This window comes from Labrus bergylta, chromosome 1, assembly GCF_963930695.1.
Source record: "Labrus bergylta chromosome 1, fLabBer1.1, whole genome shotgun sequence".
NCBI lineage: Eukaryota > Metazoa > Chordata > Actinopteri > Labriformes > Labridae > Labrus > Labrus bergylta.
The window spans coordinates 3,310,875-3,319,641 of NC_089195.1; the positions used below are offsets into that span (position 1 = coordinate 3,310,875).

At 37.7% G+C, this 8,767-nt stretch overlaps 1 protein-coding gene across 3 annotated transcripts in view; it reads left to right on the forward strand.

Annotated features, from left to right (window-relative positions):
• The window catches only part of LOC109997667 (endonuclease V), an 80,527-nt gene extending 75,113 nt beyond the window's left edge, over positions 1-5,414 (forward strand). For all 3 annotated transcript variants that reach the window (XM_029280843.2, XM_020652228.3, XM_065962676.1), the window contains exon 9: positions 5,019-5,414. The gene's annotated coding sequence lies outside the window, so the exon portion shown is untranslated. The remainder of the gene's footprint in view (positions 1-5,018) is intronic.
• The last annotated feature ends 3,353 nt before the right edge of the window (positions 5,415-8,767 follow it).

The window sequence follows — 8,767 nt, forward strand, 5'->3', positions numbered from 1 at the left end:
GCGAGTTTTTCATTTTTGAGGTATGGTAAAATATCACTGGACACACAGCTCATGGTGTGTCTGACTGAAGAACCACACAGACTAAGGCAAGAAAAGCACAAGGCTATACTGACTGAATACATAAAATCATTCACTTTGTTTTAGCTGCAGCCCAAATTGTATTTATGTGCATTTGTAAATATGTAATACTTTATTAAATCAAGCTTTTCCCTGTTTATAATAAGTGCTGTTGTTCTGTATCCCCCCTCATGTATCATCATGTCTTATATCTAATTAGAAAAGATGCAAAATAGTCCATTAAACTAACACTAACTCTAAGAGTCCTAAGCCTGAAGTCCGACTGAACACTTTGAAGAAGGTGTTGGTTTCCACTTTATGGCATTAACATTTGTAGTGTCAGAAGTTGTGTGTGAAGCATGAGGCCACACTCAACTCGACTCCTAAGGATTGTGTTTTTGTTATTAAAACATTTTATTTTATGAAAGATCAGACAGCCAGAAAATAGAAAATAAAAATTAGAATTGACATTTATATCTAGATTAATCAAAAAATCATGAGAAATTGATTCAAAAGGTGCCAAGGTTCACATCTGAAAGATTAATTGCAATAATTTCATGAGCGTCAGCAGCTGCAGAGCGAGATTTTGAAATTGAGGACGCACCCACCGTCTTTTGAATTGTAGTTGTGGAAGCAGTTTAGCTTCTCCAAGACAGATAATGAAAGAGGTGAGAAGATAACAGACGAGACAAAAACTATGTGCAAATATCACAAGAAGACAGAGAACTACACAAATATACAACCAACATGATGCAGCATTTAATCTACACCACAACGAGAAGCTCCAATCACCTCCTCTTGTTGAGAGAGAAAAACATGAAAAGGCCAAACCACACTGACAAATGGGTAGCAGCCCCTAAAGGAATCTGTTTCAGCCCTGATATAAAGGCAAAAGGTGTCATTATATCAATCAATCAATCAAATTTTATTTATATAGCACCTTTCAGACAAATTAAATTGCAGTTCAAAGTGTTTTACAAGAGTCCAGAAAAGTTGTTGACGAAAAAGTAGTTTATAAAATCATTGCAGAGACTAATGCACACCAATAAGAATTAAAAAAATATGTATAATATGAAAAAATAAAATACGACAAATAAAAGCAATAAGCTCATGTTTCTCCTGTGTGCATGTTTCTGGAGATCCTGCTGATCATTGCAGAGTTGAAACTATATTTTCAAAGCTTTGAAAATAAGACTTACATTTGAGTTAATCGGAATAATCATTAACTTCATAAAGTTGCTCGGTAATGCAGGAGTGTTGTATCGATATTAACCTGCAGAGATGAGTTTGCAGAATAAAAAAAAGTCATCAAACATGCACACACACATTCACAGAACTAATAATGTCTCCTCATAATCACCGTCCATGACTCAGTGTGTCCATATCTAATAACTAATGTGTCCTGCAGTATATTAACATCAGATCCACTGAGAGCCCCCGTCCCCCCCAGCTGTTGACACAGCAGGAGCCTCATCTCCTTTCCTCCAACACTGACCCTGAGTCAGCCTTATGTAACGTCTGCTCTTTACTATGCTGTCCTTTTATAGCTCATGCAGCACCTTGATCAGCACTGTGTTCTTTCTGTAACATCTCTCCATCTTTTTTTCTATTTCCGTATCCGTCTTTCTCACGCAATGGCCGACTCAATTTTTCTCTCCTCTGCTCAGTCGCTCTCCTCCAGCTCGCTCACTGATGCTGATTGTTGCTGTAGTGCACTGGAAATGTCCAAGGTGGCTATTCTGAGCAAATTGCTTTGTGTTGCTGGAGGGACCGAATGAACTGGACTGGGGAGGCAGACTCGGGCCTCCATAGTTTGTGGGGGAAAGTAATGATGGAGGCTTCTAATGGACCTTGCTGTGAGGCTCCAGTTTTTGCTGTTACAGCACAGAAATAACAATAACATGATAGTATAATGTGTTAAACACTGTTTAAAGTTGTAAAATCATCTTAAAGTTCACATTGATTTTTTTTTCTCCATCATCAGATCTGGATGCTTTCCCAGTACCAGATCTGAGCCAGAATTTATCAAGTTTCTCAGAGACAGAAAAATCAATCCTCGCTGACTGAGACTGACCAAAATTGGATTTTTGAGACTGTTACAAATGTTGGAGGACGAAATTTTATGATGACCAATATGGCTGTTGATATATAGATACTGTTTGAGCTGGAGTGAAATTAGAGCTTTCCTGTGGGAATTTTGAACAGATGTTGCGCTGATATGATCATAAAAAAAGGTCAGAGGGCTACTTTCTGAAACAAATGACGTTATGAAAGAATGTGCACCTTATATCAATGCTTTATATTCCCGCTGTTGAGATTATTAGTATCCAGCGGTGGCTGAACATGCACGGCAGGACAAACCATGTGATGATGCCACAGAGAATTTTTCTGGATTAAATATTCTTTAAAAAGTTTCCCTATCCCGTCATATTGGACAAAATATACACAGACACTAATACTTCCATGAGTGCGGCTGTGGCTCAGTGGTAAAATAGTCAACACTCAACCGGAAGGTTGCGGGTTCGATCTCCAGCTCCTGCAGGCACATGTCCGATGTGTCCTTTGGGCAAGACACTTAACCTCAAGTTGCTCCCGCTGCTTCATCAGCCTCCAGCATCAGTGTGTGAATGGGTAGGTGTGACATGAAAAAAACATTTTGAGCAGTCAGAAGACTAGAAAAGTGTTGAACAACCTTAAGTCCATTTACCATTTACCATATACCCATATAAAAGTTGGCCAAAATATCTGTCAGGCTAACCTTCTGACTGGCCAAACATGGTTAGAATTACCCATTTGTGGGCCTACTTGTTCAGAGTAAAGGCTTTTGATCTTTTTTTTTTTTTTTTTAATAAGGAAATGTATTTCTACTGAAATGTTAGAAGAAGCCCAGAAATAATGATCATACTGAGATGATGCAAGAGCAGCAATAACAAGAAGGTTACTGAAAAACGGTTTTGAAACTAAATAATGTTTGACACTGACCTTGTACCTGTCCCTGCAGAAACAACAATGATAAAGGTGCTCTTTATTGTTAAATGATAAATGAACAGCTCTAGAACCAATATGATTTGATCAGTGAAAACCATCCTGGCATGCAACTAATCAAAATATTGTCAACCTAATTTCACTAGGGTAAATATGTGTGTTGGTTATTTAAGTATCATTGTCGATTTTGTATTTTCTTAATAGTTTGAATATACAATTTGGAAAGAAGGGTGAATTGTAACAAAATATCTTCAAATTGTATGCTCCATTTCTCAGTATCAATTTTTTAAACTTTATAAATATTTCCTCTCACTCGGACTCGTAAGATAAAAGAGTTAAAGGAGAAAACACTGTGTAGGAGAAGACTCCTGTTTAGTGGAGAGGTTTTGCAACAAGTAGTACAAGGGATTTTAATTGACTTTCTCTGGTGAGACCTGAGCTTAAACTTAATGAGAATTCTTTACTTTTCCCTCACTAGCTTCGATAAGTATACCTTAAGAATAAAAACATTGTCTTTAATCAGATAACATAAGATGTTAAGAGGGACAAAAGAGGGACATTTGTCTTGTCCTGCAGTTATAAGAGATTTAAAAAGTACATAAATATAGATCATATAAAGCATACATACACATAGAAACACCTTCCTGCAGCAGTGACATACTGCATGGCCCCTTAGCAAACAGGAGAGTTTCAAATACATTTTTTCATATATGGACAATGAGGTTATTGTTCTTTATAACATATTAACAGCCATTGTCTCCTAACAGAAATGTTTTGTGAGTGCTGGCAGCGGCCATTGTCTATACCAATGCAGTTCAGTGTCTACAGCACTCAGCATCTTTGGTGTTAAATTGCCATCGCTGTCAGCTGTTTTGTCTAGACGCTCACTTCTCTCTTAGTTGAAATGAGTTCAACTTTTGGAACAACACAGTGTTGTCACTGTCTCTTCTCCCTCGCTGACAAATCCAAATCAAGAAGGGCTGGGACTTCTGAGCTCCTCTTTGTCAACATCGATGATGAAGAAAGAAACTCATTGGACTTGTTTGTTTAAGGGTACAGTTGTCATATATAGGTATATATGAAGGTATATTTATTATATATTAATAAGTATATATATATTAATATACATGTATAAGATTCCTAACTTTCAAACAATGCAACACATGAAAAAACCTTGTGATTAATTTAGCATTTTTATTTTGTACACACACAGACTACGTTTCAGATCACTGAAAACGCACCTTTTGGAAAACTCTTTCCAAGGTGATTTTCAGAAACTCTGTTTGAGGTGTTTATGTGTAGACGGGGAAAAGAAAAGAGTTTTCGACTTGTAATGTCACAGTGCGCCAGTTTTTCATCCATTTGGTGTCATTGTGTGACGCTGTCTACCTTCTTCTTTACAAGAGATTAGAGCAACGGCAGACGTATACTACATGTCCAACTGGACTTTTTACATGTTTACACATACATGACACAGTTGCTCTCCCACTATGTTGACGAGCAGAGGCGCCTGAATGGACAACTTTGTAAATGAAATGGTCATTGCAGAAAAATGGAGAGAAGAACATCGTTTTTGACTTGGCATGCTCATGACAGCTGTAACAGGTCATTTTGCATTTTGACACTTAGCGTGTGTGGACGGGATTCTTTTTTTAAACGGAGGAGCAAAACCTCCGTTCTCAAAGATACCCGCCTATGTGTGGACTATAGGCCGGAATCTCAAGAGTGACTCTGACATGAATACAGACCGAAGCTGGACTCTGATGTTTTTAGCAGTGTTAGCTCAGAGCCATTGCTAAATTCTTAAGCACAGCCATCTTCAGGTGACCATCAGTCACTTTGACTTAAGAGATTTGAAGCTTTGCAGTGTGGTGCTTTTGCTACTCTTTAAATACGCTCGATAGAGTAAGAGAGCTTTGGTATGATATTTATTGCACTAAAAGGTTTGTTCTCCGTTTCTTCTTCTTTTGTTTCAGGTTGTCAAAGATGCAGCAGAAGACCATAAGAGCCGGGACAAAAGGCAACTACAACACAACCCTCCAATTATCTTAGAGTGTGTGTTCGTGTGTGTGTGTGTGTGTGTGTGTGTGTGTGTGTGTGTGTGTGTGTGTGTGAGAGAGAGAGAGAGAGAGAGAGAAATGTAACATTCATGTGCCTTTAAAAGTGTATCTGTTGCAGACCCAAGACACAATCTGATTAACTGTATCTTTTTATGCAGTCGCTCCACATTTTAAACGGATACGGGTCACAGTGACTCTTTTTATATACTGTTCTCATTACATTTTGGGGTCACTCAGCTTTTTTACACTTGGAGCCTTGTAAATTAATAATAAAGGTCCCTGATCTGCTTCAAATGCCTGGTCAGCTCTTAATATGTGTGGGCCTCGTGAATTATGCCTTATGTTGAATTATAAATAGAGTCGTTTCCATACGGCTGTGTATGGAAATAGCTATCAATGTGACATACACACAGTCACAGGCCTTGTTGTGACGTTCGCTGAGTGTCTCTCTTTAAATGAGTCAGACTTTGGCAGCAGGCAGCCCTGTGCAGGGCCAGTCCCAGCGAGGAGAGCGGAAACGAAGGATGGGAAAGAGGCTGACTCTGCAGGGATGAGGGCCGGGAATAGAAGTGGTCAGATGGGGCAGTATTGATCTGCTGGAGGAGTCAGAAGATCAGCTGGTGGAGAGCGTAAGGTCTCACGTCACTGGAACACATTGTATACAGATACTGTACATGCAGTATTGACAGACTGAGGCATTTCAAGAAGGTCAAACACAATGGTTAAGTTGTGGTGAACTCAAATGTTAGGAAAAAAACAAAGAGAAGGCATTAGTTTCAGGTGCAACCATGCAGGTGACAATTTATGACAATGTTTTAAAAACAGGAGCAGTGACACTTTGAAGACCCAGATTTAAAAAATGTCCGAAAAAATAAAACCTTTAAAACTGACAGGCTAAAACCTTTAAAACTGACAGTCTAAAACCTTTAAAACTGACAGTCTAAAACCTTTTAAAACTGACAGTCTAAAACCTTTAAAACTGACAGTCTAAAACCTTTTAAAACTGACAGTCTAAAACCTTTTAAAACAGTCTTCACAACAAGCTAAGAGACCGGCTAAAATACAGAATTAAAAGTCCAACAATAAAATAAGGAGATGATTAAAAGTCCACCCTTAGAAAATAAACACAATAAACAAGGCAAATAAATCACTTAAAATTATTCACAACAAAGAAATAAATATACTTAAAAAGATGGAAATAAAACTTTATATCTGCCGTGCGACGTAGATTCTTTGTAAGTAATGCAAAGAGGATCTCGATTGACTGTAATTCGGCTTTTGAGCCCCCCCTGGTGTTAGCTGAGAAAAGAAAGAGCCATGTATACATCTGTACTCTGGGTTTACAAAGCCATGCACCCCAATGTGTTCTGAAGATGCATTGAGGGCTGAACACTCGGGCCACATACAAAGATGGACCAGGATGCTAATCCCCCATTGGTTTGGTTGTGTGTCGTGGACCGTCCACTCAAGTGACATCATCTGCGGTAGCAATGTTGAGAACTATGGACAACAATACGGCCTATCAGGAGAAAACCATGACAGCTTTGGCTTCAGGTTTAAGTCACATATTTATCTTGCTACTATTTTTTTCTTTTTTTACTGACTATGTTTTCATTTCAATTTTCTTTATTCATAATACACATTTTATTACCTAAGCCAAGCATGAATAGTTTTTTAACATGTATTTTTTTTAAATATATTTCTGGCATTTTCTATAATTTTTGCACTATTGAATAAGTACATAACAAATGTAGGTTGGAAATGCACTCACAGACTTTTGCAGAGTCACGATTTTAAAGTTTGTAGTCATTTTGAAACAATGGATATTGGATTTTAGCAGAGATTAACAGAAGTAGATTTCTCTTAATTACAATTTAACTGTTAAATTTGCCAGCTAAAAAAACCTCAGCTCAATGGTTTTTGAGGGCGACAATCTAGTTGATGATGTGTTCGGCAAACATAATGCTACCTTGGGTAGAATTAGCTGATGTGGTTAGTGTGTAAACTTTCCCATATCCCAAAGGAATCAGGACCAAGTTTTGTAAGCCTAACCCCCAATTCACATATACTCCGTGCGCACCGCGGTTTTATTCTGGACGGCGCACACTCATCCCCACTGCATCAGCTTCTGGAACTAATTATTCTGACCCAACTCCATTCATATAACCTTTATACCACTTGATGTTAAAAGTAACTTCTTTGTACAAATGATCTGTCACTCCAGTCTATAAGGAACTCAGAATGTGACAGCGTCTTCCTATTCTCTGATATCTTTAGTTCTAAGTTTTTCCATCTGCAATCCTTCAATCTCCCTTTTCACTCTCTGAGTTCTCTGAGGCCCGGAGCACATTGAAACTTGAGTGGACATCATTTCTTTTTTGGTTATTTAGAGATTGAAGACTCTTGACAGAGGGCAGCGACCCTGCTGTCCTTGTCTGACAACTCTGCCGCTGTGCTCTCAGCAGCTTTTTTCTACTCTCTGTTTTCTCCCTGTAACCTTTTTAACAAAGCTTGTTTTGGCTCACCCTCAACTTCCTGACTTCCTTATTTTTTTTCTTGATGGAGTTCAAATCTTTTCTCACTTTTATAACTTTGCAGTTCTTTTCCCTAAGTTAAAAAAGTTTCTTGCTGCTCCAGTCTTTGTAATTTACTGAAAATTGATTAGTTCCCTGAAGGTTCCTTTAATACTTTTATTGATTAAAATCAAGTGTTTAATGAATGTTAATCAAATGTGTTTTTTTTTTTTTAAAGGTCACATATTATCCTCCTTTTAAACAAGTTTAAATAAGTCTAAAGCTCCCTAAAACATGTCTGTGAAGTTCCTTGTTCTAAATCCACTCTGATCCTGTATTTTATCATACCTATTAACCAACAAAACAGAGGTGATGGCCATGGCTGTCTGTAAATAAAAGAGGTGTTCATTTCTCTTTTACTTTAGTCAGCCAGCTCCAGAGATACTGAGGAATCTCTGCTGGTCTTTGAAAAGACACATCTATGAGGAGATGCAGGGGTTAGCTTAATGTCACATAAACAGCTGGTCAGGTGCTTTTCTGTATATTCATCTTTTCTTTAAAAACATCAATAGTGCTATTCAAAATGTAGAAGTATTTCATGATCAATGCAATTAGTTATTGAGTTATAGTCCATAGTTTTAATCAGAACACTTTTCTCTTCAATTCAAGTTATTTTTCTAAGTTAAGTCAAATACTGGAAATACATCAAAGATCAGTCTAACAAGTCAAGTATCAAAGATCAGAGACCCTCTAACTTTTAACTTTATTGTAAGAACCTGAAGTCAGGTTTTAGGTCAATCAAAACAACTTCAAAAATCAGAATAACTTTAAAGTCTTTATATGTGATTTTTCACTCTTAAATATAATAGAAATCAAGTATATCCTCTGAAAATAACTCTGTGAGTCATGACTGTCTACAATGGGTGTAACACCCGAGTCCCACTGTCTGTGATGTTTTCAGAGTTTTCAGAGTCCTATCTTCACTTTGTTTACATCGCCATGACGGCCGGCTGACTCCTCCCCTCGTGTATAAAAGTTGTTTAATTGAGGGACTAGAGAAAAGAAGAATAACATACTGTACTCACTGCTTAACTGTGTTTCTAGATCACGCTCATTTCAGGTAAATTTACATGCAGTGTGAAGATACCAGCA